Raw genomic sequence first — 16463 nt, 5'->3', positions numbered from 1 at the left:
AGCTGCCGCGATTGATCGGTTTAATGTGCACCTGGTTTTGTTGTTTTCCAGAAATTTTTCCTTCTATACTAAGTAACTTGCAAGAAATAGCTTATATATGTTGCACAAGTTTTGGGATGCAAGCCCCATCAAGTTGGGGCGACTGAGGGCAGGGAGGGAGGGCAAGGGAAATGTTAAAGCAAAAGTTAAGATGAAGAATACGTGTTATAGCTTGAGGATTAACGTTATGAGAACCTGTACAGGCAATCAATCAGGACGCGGGGTGAGGTGTGGACCTGCTTCAGGGTGGAGAGTGATGGCTCAGGCCCATGTAGATACACTGCACATGCCCCTCCAAATACAATCAAACACCATACCATTATGGCTAATCTAAAATTTCTCACTTGGAATATCCGTGGGATCCGTGATAAAATCAAACGTGTTGCAGTCTTTGCCTGCCTTAAAACATACCGAGCAGATATAACAATCTTAATCGAAACACATATCACTGGCCAACTTCAACTCGCATTGAAGCGACCATGGATAGGATGGGCATTTCATGCCACCCACTCTCCACACTCGAGGGGGGTATCAATCCTCATAGCCAAAACCACTCCCTTTGCAGTCATCACCATACGCACTGACCCCCAAGGCAGATTTATGACACCTTAAATGGCTCACAATACCTCATAATGGCATTTTATATACCCCCACCATACAAATCTAATCTAGTCACTGAAGGCTTATTATACATGGCACAACATCCCAACATACCAGCCATATGGTTGGGCGACTTTAATATGGTCCTAAACCCCCAACAAGACAAAACACAGACAAACCCAAACACAACTCTCCCAGACAATACTCGACTTGGACGGACACTACAAGAATTCTCACTGACAGATACATGGCGTCACAAACATCCCACATCTCAGGCATATTCATGCTTCTCAGCAACCCACTCCACTATGTCCCGAATCGATTTGATTTTGGTGTCCAACATATTGCTTCCCCGCCTTTCGGACTCGGGCTACCATACTAGAACCCTATCCAACCATGCTCCATGTTGGGCGACCTTACAGCTCAACCCGAAAATGGGACCCCCTACGTGGCGTCTCCATCCCTTCTGGTTGTCACTGTTGAAAGACCAAGAAGACATATAAGAAGAGTGGCAATTCTACTTTACCACAAACAGAAACACAGCCTCGGTGGGACAGGTGTGGGAAGCATTCAAATTACATGTCCGCACTATCCTCTCTTCACGTATTCGCAGAATAAAAACCTCCTCTAACTTAACCCTTCACCAAGCCTCAGCCAAAGCAGACGTACTGACAAGGGAATTTCAAAATGACCCCTCCCCTGACAGTGCAGCCGCACTCAAACTCCACACCCGCCTATTGGACCAACTTCACTACGAGAAAGCTAAACAGAAACTTTTCTTTCTGAAACAGCGTTCATTTGAGCAGGGAGAGCGAGCAGGGAAGCTACTAGCATACTTAGCCCGACAAGAGTCACACCCCCCAGTAACAGTAACCCTTGCAGGCCCACATAATGAAGCCCTCTCGGACCCCCAGCTGGTAGCTGAAACATTCCAGAAATATTACACCGATTTATACTCCTCCAAGGTTGAGGTTACCCCTCAGGAAACCAGGACCTTCCTTCAGAACATCCCCTTCCCACAACTCTCAGAATCCCAAGTGGAAGAGCTGGAAGCTCCTCTCACAGTAGATGAAATAGCTCTTGCCATAGCATCCCTTGCCCCTGCTAAGGCGCCTGGAGGCGATGGCATTCCATTAGACTTCTATGCAACATACTCGGAGATTCTGACCCCTGAATTTCTGACATTATACCAACATATTTTTGACACTGAGACCCTTCCTGAATCCCTCCGCCAAGCGGTAATTATAGTACTTGCCAAATCAGGAAAAGATCCCCGCCTACCTGAATCCTACCGCCCAATCTCGCTTCTTCAAGCCGATATTAAAATATTAGCTAAAATACTAGCTATGCGCCTCAATAACAGCATCCTTACGCTTATTCACCCTGACCAGACGGGGTTCATGCCGGGGAAAAACACAGCCATGAATCTAAGACGCCTTCACATGAACGTCCAGGCAGAACATGACCACATGGGAGACAGAGCGATCATGACCCTCGACGCCACAAAGGCGTTCGACTCTGTAGAGTGGGGTTACCTATGGGAATGTCTAAAAGGATTTGGGTTCGGCCCAAATTTCATAAAATGGGTACAACTGCTGTATTGCTCCCCTGTGGCCCGGGTTGTGGTGAACGGATGGATGTCTGACCTCTTCCCTCTGAAAAGGGGAACTCGTCAGGGATGCCGGTTGTCCCCGCTGTTGTACGCCCTTGCAGTGGAGCCCCTTGCCATTACCCTTAGGACAAACATACGTGGGTTGCGCACAGGATCTTTGACTGAGATGTTAAGTCTATATGCAGACGACATGCTCCTCTACCTAGAGGACACGGGCCCATCCCTCCAAGCAGCTTTACTGACCATTGAACAATTTGGAAAACACTCAGGCCTAACCATGAACTGGTCCAAATCCCAAATCCTTCCTCTTGACATATCGCCCCCGCCACAGATTGCAGCTTCACTCCCCTTGCAGAGAGTTTCCTCTATTAAGTACTTGGGAGTAGAGATTACCAAAGACCCGCTAGACTACATTATCAACAATATTGAACCACTATTTCTACACTTAAAATCCCACACACAAACTTGGGCAAGACTCCCCCTGGGCATATCAGGTAGGATCAACTTATTTAAGATGATACTGCTCCCAAAATTCCTATATATATTCTGGAACTCCCCGGTACTCATCCCACTTAGTATCTTTAAATCTCTTGACAAAATAGTTAACTCCTTTATATGGGGGCCCAACAGACATAAGCTAGCCTGGAACATACTCAAAAACCCGACCACCTCGGGAGGTGCGGCCCTACCGGACTTATACACATACTATGTTGCGGCACAACTTTCGCACTTTTACCATATCCATAAAACCGACGAGACTAGATACCAAGCCTTAATATGTAAAAGATCAAATGGCGATATGCACTCCCCATTACAGGTGATATTCAGGAAAGCCAGTAAACATAACAAACGTAAAGACCGAGACCTATTTCTATCTCAGCATAGACATGTGTGGGAAAAGGCAGTTAAACTATTTGGAGCTGACTACTATCACTCGCACACACCCTTATGGCACAACCCCCAGCTGAGGGAATTGATCTCTCTACCAGGTGCCACTAGATGGGCAGCCAAGGGAATAGTGTTCTTGTTCCAGATTACTACTGTCTTTGGAATAAGAAGCTTCCAGACACTTTGCGAGGAATTTGATCTCCCTCCCCAGATGCAATTTAGCTACACACAGCTGAGGCACGCGCTTCAAACCCAGTTCGGGCACGGACTTCCCAACCCCCAGGTACTACCACTTGTAGACATAATCACAGGGACAAACCCGGAAAAGCTCATATCCACCCTCTACAATACACTCCGTACCAAATCGGTAGCACGAATTGTGGACACAGCAAGAATTAGATGGGAGGATGATGTGGGGCCTATGGACATCTCTGACTGGGAAGATATACTATCAAACGTTAAAATCGCGTCACCTAAAATTTCTGACCGATTAACCCAGCTGTATATAATACACAAAGCATATCTAACACTGTCAGGGCTGGACTGGGACAAACATTTGGCCCTGGACTTCCTCATGACTGGCCCACTTTAATTTTGAGTGTCCCCAACAGCGCCCCCCTTACATCAGAGTGTCCCCAACAGCGTCCCCCTTACATCAGAGTGTCCCCAACAGCTTCCCCCCTCTATCAGAGTGTCCCCAACAGCGTCCCCCCTACATCAGAGTGTCCCCAACAGCGTCCCCCTTACATCAGAGTGTCCCCAACAGCGTCCCCCTTACATCAGAGTGTCCCCAACAGCGTGCCCCTTACATCAGAGTGTCCCCAACAGCACGCCCCTTACATCAGAGTGTCCCCAACAGCGTCCCCCTTACATCAGAGTGTCCCCAACAGCGTCCCCCTTACATCAGAGTGTCCCCAATAGCGCCCCCTTACATCAGAGTGTCCCCAACAGCGCCCCCCTTACATCAGAGTGTCCCCAACAGCGTCCCCCTTACATCAGAGTGTCCCCAACAGCGTCCCCCTTACATCAGAGTGTCCCCAACAGCGTCCCCCTTACATCAGAGTGTCCCCAACAGCGTCCCCCTTACATCAGAGTGTCCCCAACAGCGTCCCCCTTACATCAGAGTCCCTACCAGCAGCTCCCTTCACATCAGAGTGCCCACCAGCAGCTCACTTCACATCAGAGTCCCCACCAGCAGCCCACTTTACATCAGAGTCCCCACCAGCAGCTTCCTTCACATCAGAGTCCCCACCAGCAGCTTCCTTCACATCAGAGTCCCCACCAGCAGCTCCCTTCACATCAGAGTCCCCACCAGCAGCTCCCTTTACATCAGAGTCCCCACCAGCAGCTCAATTCACATCAGAGTCCCCACCAGCAGCCCACTTCACATCACAGTCCCCACCAGCAGCTTCCTTCACATCAGAGTCCCCACCAGCAGCCCACTTCACATCAGAGTCCCCACCAGCAGCTCACTTCACATCAGAGTCCCCACCAGCAGCTCACTTCACATCAGAGTCCCCACCAGCAGTTCCCTTCACATCAGAGTCCCCACCAGCAGCTCACTTTACATCACAGTCCCCACCAGCAGCTCACTTCACATCACAGTCCCCACCAGCAGCTCACTTCACATCAGAGTCCCCACCAGCAGCCCACTTCACATAACAGTCCCCATCAGAGAGCCCCCATCAGCAGCCCTTCACATCAGTGTCCTCCCTCTCCTCCCCCTCCCACATGTACTCACCGTTTTGAAGGCAGCTTCTCGTTCCTCTCTCCAGTCATGTGATAACAAGTGATAGGAGAGAGAGGAAGGAAAGTCTGCCGTTGGTCTATCTCCCCCTGCAGGCTGGAGGGAGCATAACGCCTAATGGAAGGAAGCTTCTCCTCCAGACAGGAGTGAAATTGCGATCACTCACTGTCAGAGAGGAGCGGCTCCAGGACTGCACCTGACTGGCCCACTGAGACATCAGCCCACCGGGAATCTCCCAGTAGTCCCTATGGCCAGTACAGGCCTGAACACCATCCAGAATTGCTAAATTTTCCCCACATCAGGACCCACACTGCCCGAGATGTTCCAGCAATCCGTGCTCATTTTTCCACTTACTCTGGACATGCCCAGAAATACAAAGCTACTGGGCACAAATCATAAAATTCCTTCATGACCACATGGGATCACCAGTCCAACTTGACCCCAGGCCGTGCCTTCTCGGGTTACTCCCAGACGCCATCACAGACAGATCCCTGATTACACTTCTAAGCGAATCACTATTTAGTGCTAGGAAACTAATAGCCAAGCACTGGATGAGAACAGAACCCCCTACTCTACAGGCCTGGATCAGGGAAGTTAATACAGTACTACCATATAAAAAGTTGATGTACAAAAACAGAGGCTGCCCAACTAAATTCCATAAAGTATGGGATAAATGGCTAGATAAGACAAGCACCTGTACGGATTAGCTTACCATACTCTTCTTAACCAAGGAAGGGGACTGCTGTGTGTGACCACTCTATCCGATAGGAATTGCTATTGAGGTTGCTGTAATCATGTACGATTTGACGTGACGTTGTATCTTTCTTCAACAAGCATACATATGTATAAGCAATGTATTACGCCCCCCTACTCCTTACTCCTTATTTTTTTGCCTCTTTTTCTCGACCAACTCTTGACATGCAATTTTAAGTACTGTTGTTCTCACGCACAGGCGGCCTTCGGGTCTGCAGACCCAACATGGGGGGGAGAGAGGCAATGCCTAATGACACAAGCAGTAAAGAAAAGAACATGTGGAGCCAAAAATCGGGACCTCCGCACCCCCCCCCCCCCGTGGGGGGGTATTGCAAGGGGGTAACAACAATGCTGATTTTACAGGTTTGTGGTTTCGGAAAGGGAAACACCCTTAAAGTAGGCACCTCATCCCAGATAAAGATTAGATAAGTGAAAAAGGAAGAAAAGGGATTTTTACGGTGCAATTTATTCAAATATAAAAGAGAAGGCTATATGTTTTTTTCACTTTCTGTTAAAAAACAGTTTTATTGTTTACATTAAAAACAGACACATATGTCAATAATTTGTGACAATACAATTAAAACAGCGTGGTCAATAATAGAGGATAACATATAGGATATACGCTATGAATTCACAAATAGTCGTTATTGCATACTAGCCCGACATGTTTCGCATTAGTCGCTTTATCAAGGGGTATGCAATTGAGTAGCGAGTCATCCAATACTTTTAAATTATTCTACAAAAGAAGAAAAAGGGTTTTACATATAGAAAAAATATATTTTACAATAATAATACAACATGAGATAAAGAATGTGTTATCACTCTGAGGCACCCATAAAGGCTTACCCCCAAAATAATTGACCCTAGGTGGACTCGTCAGAACCAGTGTATGCAGACACAGCCGAGCGGGATAGCAAGGGAGGCTAAATATGCAACCACAGGGAGCAGTCAGGTGAAGCTGTTGTACAAAACAAAGGGGTATTCAATATAAGGGGATAAATATCATTATATAAAGGGTTAATTGGATTTGTAGAGAATATAAAATTAAGTGAGTATCACTTACATCAAAGAGTTATTATAAGTTGCATCTGCGATCCGAGAGATGCAGTTAAACGCCAGAAATGGCAATAGCCGGAAATAGGTAAATGTAATATACGTTTGGAACTGGGAAACAGGACCTAAACACAATTTGCACAAGGATATGGTTAAAGTTTGGAATTAAGACTATGCTCCATAAAGAAAGTATTGAAAAATGATGTTGTCAATCAACATCATAGTGAGAGTTTGTTCAGAGTATAGAGTTTTCAATTAACTTAAAAGGGAGAAAAGTTATAGATAAATTAGAGACTCAACCAGAGTTCAATAGGTATAGCCATAAAAACATAACTCTAAAATATGGAGCAAGGTATGGTGATAAACACCAGTCACATTACCTAGCTTAAGTCTTCGCTTGCAACCTCCGGCGCTGGCAGACATGGCTGTCAGATTAGCCGGTTTAAATACTGCTCCCCATCGAGACGGCGTGTGACGTTGCTGGCTCGATGCGGACGTGATGGCGCTACTGCGCATGCCCGGGAAGCCAAACCTCGTCGAACCTCAATCCCCACAAATCACCGCGCCGGAGGAGACAGCCGACATGCGCGCCAATGCGCATGGTAGCTCCTCCCGCACAATGATCACGCGGGGACGGAGGGGGCGGGGAATGGTTGCGATGGAAACCAGCTCTGCTGAGGGCGACGAATGCCATCGCCTGTCGAGAAGCTGGCTTGGAGGGGATGCACGGCGCGGGTTGGGCACATCAAAAAGGTGTGCCCCGGGCGTCCGTGTGGATGCGGCAGCCCCTCTATAACATATCCCAACAGGACCGGCCTGAAGTGGTCTAACTGAGAAGGGTCAAAGGGGTAATCGATCGACATGGGGGGACCACAGACCAGCCAATTTCGATCGGTGCTACTGAGGGACAACACACATTGTATCTATCAAATCATGAATACAATAAAGAACATGGTTAAGCAGTGAGACATCATTTAGACAGCAATTACACATTTACACAAATGTATCAATAAGAGATAAATAAAATAAGCTAACGTGGATATTCACAAATAACAAATTATGAGAAAGGCATAGAAGAAAGGGGTAGGGGTGGGGGAGGGAGATGGGGAAAGGGTAGAGGGATGAAAGGGGGATGGTGTCAGTTGGAAAGTGACATCATTATCCATGATATGAGCAGCTTAAATCAGAGGAAGGGTCTGTAACTAAGGCATTCATTGAAACCTGGGAAATGAGTGGCTTGGAGACTGTAAATCCAACGGGCTTCAAGCTGGAGGAGTGTCCGATCGACACTCCCCCCTCTTTCATCTAGTGGTATATGTTCCAAAGCATAGAACTTTATGGTTCTGGGATTGAAGTTGTGATATAATCCTACATGTCTGGCAATGGCTGTGTCCATTTGTTTTTTCAAGATTGGCTTTATGTGATCTCTAATTCGTTTGTATAGTGGACGTTTTGTTTTACCCACATAGAATCCACCGCAGATACATTGAGCTAAATAGACTATGCCTGGAGTTTGACATGTAGCCTTAAATTTTATTAAATGCCATTGACCATTGGGAAGTGAGAATTGTGATGTATTTTCCACATAGGGACATATGTCACATCTGCCACACGGGGAGATACCTGTGTGGGAAGGGTTATTGTTAATTGAGGTGTCTTGGAAATGACTATGGACTAGACGGTCCTTCAATGACGGGGCACGTCTATAGGTTATTTCAGGAAACGAATTGATGTGTCTGCTGACAGCTGGGTCAGCAGACAAGAGAGGCCAGAATTTTGTTATAATGTTTCTAATTTTTTTATGTTGACCAGAATAGCGAGTGATCAATCTGACCGTGTCAGATTTTTTTGAGTGTTTTTTTAAAAATAATAAGGGATCTCTATTCTGTATTTTTACCTTGTTGTAAGCCCTCTTGAGGCATGCATGGCTATATCCCCGGGACAATAGCCTTTTATATAGATCTTTTGCTGCTGTATGGAAATCAGTATCCCTACTACAGTTGCGTCTTAGACGCAAGTATTGACTGTAGGGGATACTTTTCAACAACGGGTCAGGGTGCGCACTAGCTGCGTGGAGAATAGTGTTTCCCGCCGAGGGTTTTCTGAAAAGTGACGAATTTAGTTTTCCATTGGTATCAATTGAAATGGTAAGATCAAGAAAATTAATTGCAGTTATGCTGTGTTCCATGGTGAAATGTAAATTAAAATTATTAACAGAGATCAGTTTAAAGAATTCAACCAATTCTCTTTCTGACCCAGACCAAAATACCAGAACATCGTCTAGGTAACGATACCAGGAGACGACCTTTTCCAAGAAAAAGGTCAGGTCGTCCCTGGAAAACAGATCTTTTTCCCACCCCCCCAGGTACAGGTTGGCATACGATGGGGCACATTTGGTCCCCATCGCAACCCCCTGCACCTGGAGGTAGTGGGAAGAGTTGAACATGAAGACATTGTGTCTTAGTATGTAGTTGAGAAGTTTTAAGACAAAGTCATTGTATTTCTCAAATGAGGGACCTCTCTCTTGTAGATGATTACTGACGATTTCAATACCCTTTTTGTGGGGGATCGTATTATAGAGGCTTTCGATATCCAGGGCAACCAAAATGGTGCCTGGTGGGAGAGATATATCCTCAATAGTTTTTAATAGATCTATAGTGTCTTTAATATAAGAGAAGAGGGAGGTAACGTGAGGATGTAAATAATTGTCAACTAGACAGCTAGCATTTTCCGTAAGACACAGACAGCCCGAGATTATGGGGCGTCCTGGAGGGTCTGTAATGGATTTATGTACCTTTGGTAAGGCATAAAACGTAGGAATACGTGGGTCCTTCACATTGAGGTAGTCCCACGTATTTTTATCTATGATGCCCTCGTGAAATGCCTTAAAAATGATATTATAGTATTCAGCATGGAAATTTTGTATTAGACTTTTGGAAATAGGACGGTACCATTCTTGATTACATAGAATTTTATTGCACATATTAATGTATTGAGGTATTTCCATGATAACCAAATTCCCGCCTTTATCGGCAGGTTTGATTATTATTTTTTGATTGGACTCAAGGGATTTAAGGGCAGCTTTTTGATTTACATTTAAGTTAGACGAACCAGAGGGGCGAAGGTTAGACTCTTCAATTGCTTGTGAGGTCTGTGTAACGAATGCCCAGATATTAGGGTTCGTATTTAGAAGAGGGAAATTTTTTGACTTTGGTTTATAGGACTGTGGGGGGGGGAAAGACACACCGGCGACCGACAGCTCCGGCAAGTGCAGACAACCGGAGGCGTCGTCATCCGTGTGTCCCTCCTCCCAGAGTGCCATCAAGTCCTCATAGGCTCTCTGTTCTTCTATATTAGTCCAAAGACTACTTGTTTTATCATTAGGACAGATGTCTGATTGGGGTTTGTCAAAGATGACTTTGTATAAGAGTCTACGAGCGAATAGATGGAGATCCTTGATAAGGTGGAACTTATCAGGCTGAGAGTCAGGACAAAAAGTAAGACCCAATTTAAGGACTTGTTCTTCGAACTCATTTAAGGCATACGAAGAAAGATTAATGATAGACAATTCAGATGGATTAGATGTGGAGTCAGAGGTACAGGGAATTAAGCTGGAGTCTGGGTTTATGCCATTTCCTAATCTTTCCCTAAAAAAATGGGAGCTAACTTCATATCTGCTGTTACAGGTGTACCTGAGGGAGAAATCACAGTATTAGTGTTGCTTACCTTGGTAACCGTGTTAAGGTTAAGGGGAGGGGCAGTGACCGCCGTAGAGGGTGCTATGGATACAATAGTATGAGTGGCCGATACCTGTGGACCACGTGAAGTTTGTGACGAAGGGTGAGGTACGCTAGAAGTGCGAGGTGGTGCCAATTTGAGGTGATTGGGCTGTGACCGACGAGGTGCAGGAGTGCCGGTTAGGTTCTTAAGGGACTCCAAGGAGGCCGTGTCTGAGTTGCTTTTGCGTCGCTTCGGCAGTCTGTCTCCAGACAGATCTCGATAGACCGTTGATTGGCTAGATGATAGGGAAGAGGAAGGTGAAAGGTTAGTTGTATCATTGCCATTTCTAGTATTGCGTTGACCGGAGGATCTATATGATCTAGTATTAGTATTATGCGTCCATTTGTAAGCTGACCCGTTTGAGTGGGCATTGGTGTCACGTGCAAACTTGTTCTCCTTCGTTCGGATGATGTCCAAGGTATATTTTTCTACATGAACCTTGAGTTCATTTTCTTTTTTCTTAAATTTTGCATTATGTGATATATGTTTATGATCATTGTACCATTGTGTAATGGATGCATCTAAAGTGACAAATTCTTGTTCGTATTGTTTGCACAATAGATCCATCATCCCAAAGGAACAAGTCTGCAGGTTTTCTTCCCACTGGACCTTCAAGGGGTCATCAACTTTGCGTACATTAGGGAAGATTTGGATTCTTAAACCCCAAGGCACAATTTTGTGATCTATATATTTAATAAAATATTTTTTATGCCAATATATTCTTACTTTACGTTCCAGAAGACGTTGAAGTCTTAGGAAGATATGTTCCAGATCCTTGTCACTCATTTCTCCCGTATTATGGGTTTGTTGGATCTTATCCATAAGGCCTAACCAGGCCTCACCACTGAAAGCTGCCATGGGGGAGTGTGGGGAGGGAAAGAGGGAGGGACAAGAAATAGGAAGGGAGGGGGCGAATTTGGTCCTTCTAACAAGAAAAGATAAAAATGAAGATAATAATTAATAAACAAGAGAAAAGAAAAGGATTATGGGTTTGATACATAGTAACTCATATAGCTAACATTGTTGTGCTACCCTTCCCGAAAACCTTGAGAAAGTGTGTATTAAAACACTGAATCTAGGTTATACAGGTTTGTGGTTTCGGAAAGGGAAACACCCTTAAAGTAGGCACCTCATCCCAGATAAAGATTAGATAAGTGAAAAAGGAAGAAAAGGGATTTTTACGGTGCAATTTATTCAAATATAAAAGAGAAGGCTATATGTTTTTTTCACTTTCTGTTAAAAAACAGTTTTATTGTTTACATTAAAAACAGACACATATGTCAATAATTTGTGACAATACAATTAAAACAGCGTGGTCAATAATAGAGGATAACATATAGGATATACGCTACGAATTCACAAATAGTCGTTATTGCATACTAGCCCGACATGTTTCGCATTAGTCGCTTTATCAAGGGGTATGCAATTGAGTAGCGAGTCATCCAATACTTTTAAATTATTCTACAAAAGAAGAAAAAGGGTTTTACATATAGAAAAAATATATTTTACAATAATAATACAACATGAGATAAAGAATGTGTTATCACTCTGAGGCACCCATAAAGGCTTACCCCCAAAATAATTGACCCTAGGTGGACTCGTCAGAACCAGTGTATGCAGACACAGCCGAGCGGGATAGCAAGGGAGGCTAAATATGCAACCACAGGGAGCAGTCAGGTGAAGCTGTTGTACAAAACAAAGGGGTATTCAATATAAGGGGATAAATATCATTATATAAAGGGTTAATTGGATTTGTAGAGAATATAAAATTAAGTGAGTATCACTTACATCAAAGAGTTATTATAAGTTGCATCTGCGATCCGAGAGATGCAGTTAAACGCCAGAAATGGCAATAGCCGGAAATAGGTAAATGTAATATACGTTTGGAACTGGGAAACAGGACCTAAACACAATTTGCACAAGGATATGGTTAAAGTTTGGAATTAAGACTATGCTCCATAAAGAAAGTATTGAAAAATGATGTTGTCAATCAACATCATAGTGAGAGTTTGTTCAGAGTATAGAGTTTTCAATTAACTTAAAAGGGAGAAAAGTTATAGATAAATTAGAGACTCAACCAGAGTTCAATAGGTATAGCCATAAAAACATAACTCTAAAATATGGAGCAAGGTATGGTGATAAACACCAGTCACATTACCTAGCTTAAGTCTTCGCTTGCAACCTCCGGCGCTGGCAGACATGGCTGTCAGATTAGCCGGTTTAAATACTGCTCCCCATCGAGACGGCGTGTGACGTTGCTGGCTCGATGCGGACGTGATGGCGCTACTGCGCATGCCCGGGAAGCCAAACCTCGTCGAACCTCAATCCCCACAAATCACCGCGCCGGAGGAGACATCTTCATGTTCAACTCTTCCCACTACCTCCAGGTGCAGGGGGTTGCGATGGGGACCAAATGTGCCCCATCGTATGCCAACCTGTACCTGGGGGGGTGGGAAAAAGATCTGTTTTCCAGGGACGACCTGACCTTTTTCTTGGAAAAGGTCGTCTCCTGGTATCGTTACCTAGACGATGTTCTGGTATTTTGGTCTGGGTCAGAAAGAGAATTGGTTGAATTCTTTAAACTGATCTCTGTTAATAATTTTAATTTACATTTCACCATGGAACACAGCATAACTGCAATTAATTTTCTTGATCTTACCATTTCAATTGATACCAATGGAAAACTAAATTCGTCACTTTTCAGAAAACCCTCGGCGGGAAACACTATTCTCCACGCAGCTAGTGCGCACCCTGACCCATTGTTGAAAAGTATCCCCTACAGTCAATACTTGCGTCTAAGACGCAACTGTAGTAGGGATACTGATTTCCATACAGCAGCAAAAGATCTATATAAAAGGCTATTGTCCCGGGGATATAGCCATGCATGCCTCAAGAGGGCTTACAACAAGGTAAAAATACAGAATAGAGATCCCTTATTATTTTTAAAAAAACACTCAAAAAAATCTGACACGGTCAGATTGATCACTCGCTATTCTGGTCAACATAAAAAAAAAAAAAATGCTCCATATTTTAGAGTTATGTTTTTATGGCTATACCTATTGAACTCTGGTTGAGTCTCTAATTTATCTATAACTTTTCTCCCTTTTAAGTTAATTGAAAACTCTATACTCTGAACAAACTCTCACTATGATGTTGATTGACAACATCATTTTTCAATACTTTCTTTATGGAGCATAGTCTTAATTCCAAACTTTAACCATATCCTTGTGCAAATTGTGTTTAGGTCCTGTTTCCCAGTTCCAAACGTATATTACGTTTACCTATTTCCGGCTATTGCCATTTCTGGCGTTTAACTGCATCTCTCGGATCGCAGATGCAACTTATAATAACTCTTTGATGTAAGTGATACTCACTTAATTTTATATTCTCTACAAATCCAATTAACCCTTTATATAATGATATTTATCCCCTTATATTGAATACCCCTTTGTTTTGTACAACAGCTTCACCTGACTGCTCCCTGTGGTTGCATATTTAGCCTCCCTTGCTATCCCGCTCGGCTGTGTCTGCATACACTGGTTCTGACGAGTCCACCTAGGGTCAATTATTTTGGGGGTAAGCCTTTATGGGTGCCTCAGAGTGATAACACATTCTTTATCTCATGTTGTATTATTATTGTAAAATATATTTTTTCTATATGTAAAACCCTTTTTCTTCTTTTGTAGAATAATTTAAAAGTATTGGATGACTCGCTACTCAATTGCATACCCCTTGATAAAGCGACTAATGCGAAACATGTCGGGCTAGTATGCAATAACGACTATTTGTGAATTCGTAGCGTATATCCTATATGTTATCCTCTATTATTGACCACGCTGTTTTAATTGTATTGTCACAAATTATTGACATATGTGTCTGTTTTTAATGTAAACAATAAAACTGTTTTTTAACAGAAAGTGAAAAAAACATATAGCCTTCTCTTTTATATTTGAATAAATTGCACCGTAAAAATCCCTTTTCTTCCTTTTTCACTTATCTAACAATGCTGATTCCCTAACCCTCCTGGTCTCTTCAGGGGGGGAGAAAAGCATGGCAAATCTCTTACCTCAAAATGAATCCCCCTGTGCAAGCTACTGTGGCCACACACAGACTGACACTGAGCTTAAAGTGAAGACAACAGATTAAGGTATGTGCACATACTCCCCCTAGTGGAGAATTAAGGCATGACAACATTTTTCCTTAAAGAAGAAAACCATAGGTAAACTTTTATAGTTCTTAGGCTTCTTCCCTTGCCTTATCCCTGCTGCAGAATTCTGCTGAATTAACAGACAGATCCAACCTTCACCCATCACGGCGGGCTGAGTTAGCAAACCTTCAAGGACCGGGTCCCTTTTTATCAGGATTCCACTCCCTTGGACCTGTAATAGCACCCAACCATGAAAAACTTTAGGTAATGTAGGCATGACCTACATTACCTAAAGTAGGCAAAGAGAGGCGTTACAGGCAAAACCTTGTGCTTCGTATACGAGGCCCGGGTACCATCCACCTTGGCCTCAGTGGGACTTTGGATGGATCCAGTCTGTGGAGGCTATTTAAATCCAGCAAGGATCCCTCCTGGAGCTCCTCAGAGCACATCTTCACTCGTGACCAACACCTTAGACACTGGTGAAAAAACTGAGGTATACTCCTGGTAGGAGGAGGGGTTATATAGGGAGTGAACTTCCTGTATTGGTATACCAGTGTCTATTACCTGAAGGTGCCTATATACCCACATAGTGATTACTATGGTGCTCTGTGTCCCATGATGTACGATAAAGAAAAGTAATTTTATGCCTACTCATAGTTGTGCATTTTTGTTAATAATATAATCCCAATCAAAGATAATTAAGTTATTACAATGGACACAATTTTTAAACGTAAGTCTTTCAAAATGAAGTCATCCATGTCTTTAGTGACCTTGCTTTGTGCACTGGTCCAAATGACTTGGTGGAGGGGGGATTATGGTGTGGGGTTGTTTTTCATGTTTTTCAAGGGTTGAGCTTGGACCCTTAGTTCCAGTGAAAGGAACTCTAAAGGCATCATCATACCAAGACATTTTGGACAATTTCATGCCCCCAACTTTGTGGGAACAGTTTTGGGATGGCCCCTTCCTGTTTCAACATGACTGCGCACCAGTGCACAAAGCAAGGGTGGAGGAGCTTGACTGGCCTGCACAGAGTCCTGACCTCAACCCGATAGAACATGATTGGGATGAATTAGAGTGGAGAATGCCTGACCTCACAAATGGGCTTCTTGAAGAATGGTCAAACATTCCCATAGACACCATCCTAAACCTTGTGGACAGCCTTCCCAGAAAGAGTTGAAGCTGGTATAGCTGCAAAGGCCGGGCCAACGCAATATTGAACCCTACAGAATAAAGGTACGTAACCCAATACTTTTGGTAGTATATTGTATATACAGCCAGCTATATCTGACACTCTTTGGCCAACATGTTCAATTCACCTAATGGAGTTTTGATAATATTTTCTTGGTAAATCATTATAAAGTAGGTTCCCAGGTTTGGCTTTCCTCAACTCTCCTCGATTAACTGGATTTAAGACTGGCATGTGATGTATGGTGACACATTTTGCATGGGCAATATGTACGTACATACTGGAGTCAGGGTAGACAAGAGCCAGTTAGCCTGCCAGAATGTCTTCAACGTGTGGGAGGAGATCAGAGTACATAGAGGAAACACACATTAAGTGGTTTGAAGTTGGGCCTATAGTTTGAGACTGTTTCATTGTTTCATTTAGATACAGAGTAATATAGAGTTCAGATGGGAGATGAGTAATGTACCTGTAATAATATTTCGCCTTTAACGTAGAAAGCTGAGTTTTGCTTTAGTGTTACACAAGGCCACTTAGTGATCATTGATTTGCCTGTACAGAAATCTATAATGGGCCATATGGATAGTGCTTCTAATTATGGAATGTTGGGCTGACAATTTTGGTAACACCTGCCTTGACGTTTACTAGAAGCATGTTGGAG

The sequence above is a fragment of the Aquarana catesbeiana genome, linkage group LG06 (assembly GCF_042186555.1).
Source record: "Aquarana catesbeiana isolate 2022-GZ linkage group LG06, ASM4218655v1, whole genome shotgun sequence".
Lineage (NCBI taxonomy): Eukaryota > Metazoa > Chordata > Amphibia > Anura > Ranidae > Aquarana > Aquarana catesbeiana.
The sequence above is the reverse complement of the archived record's forward strand: the minus strand, read 5'-3'. Positions refer to the sequence as shown.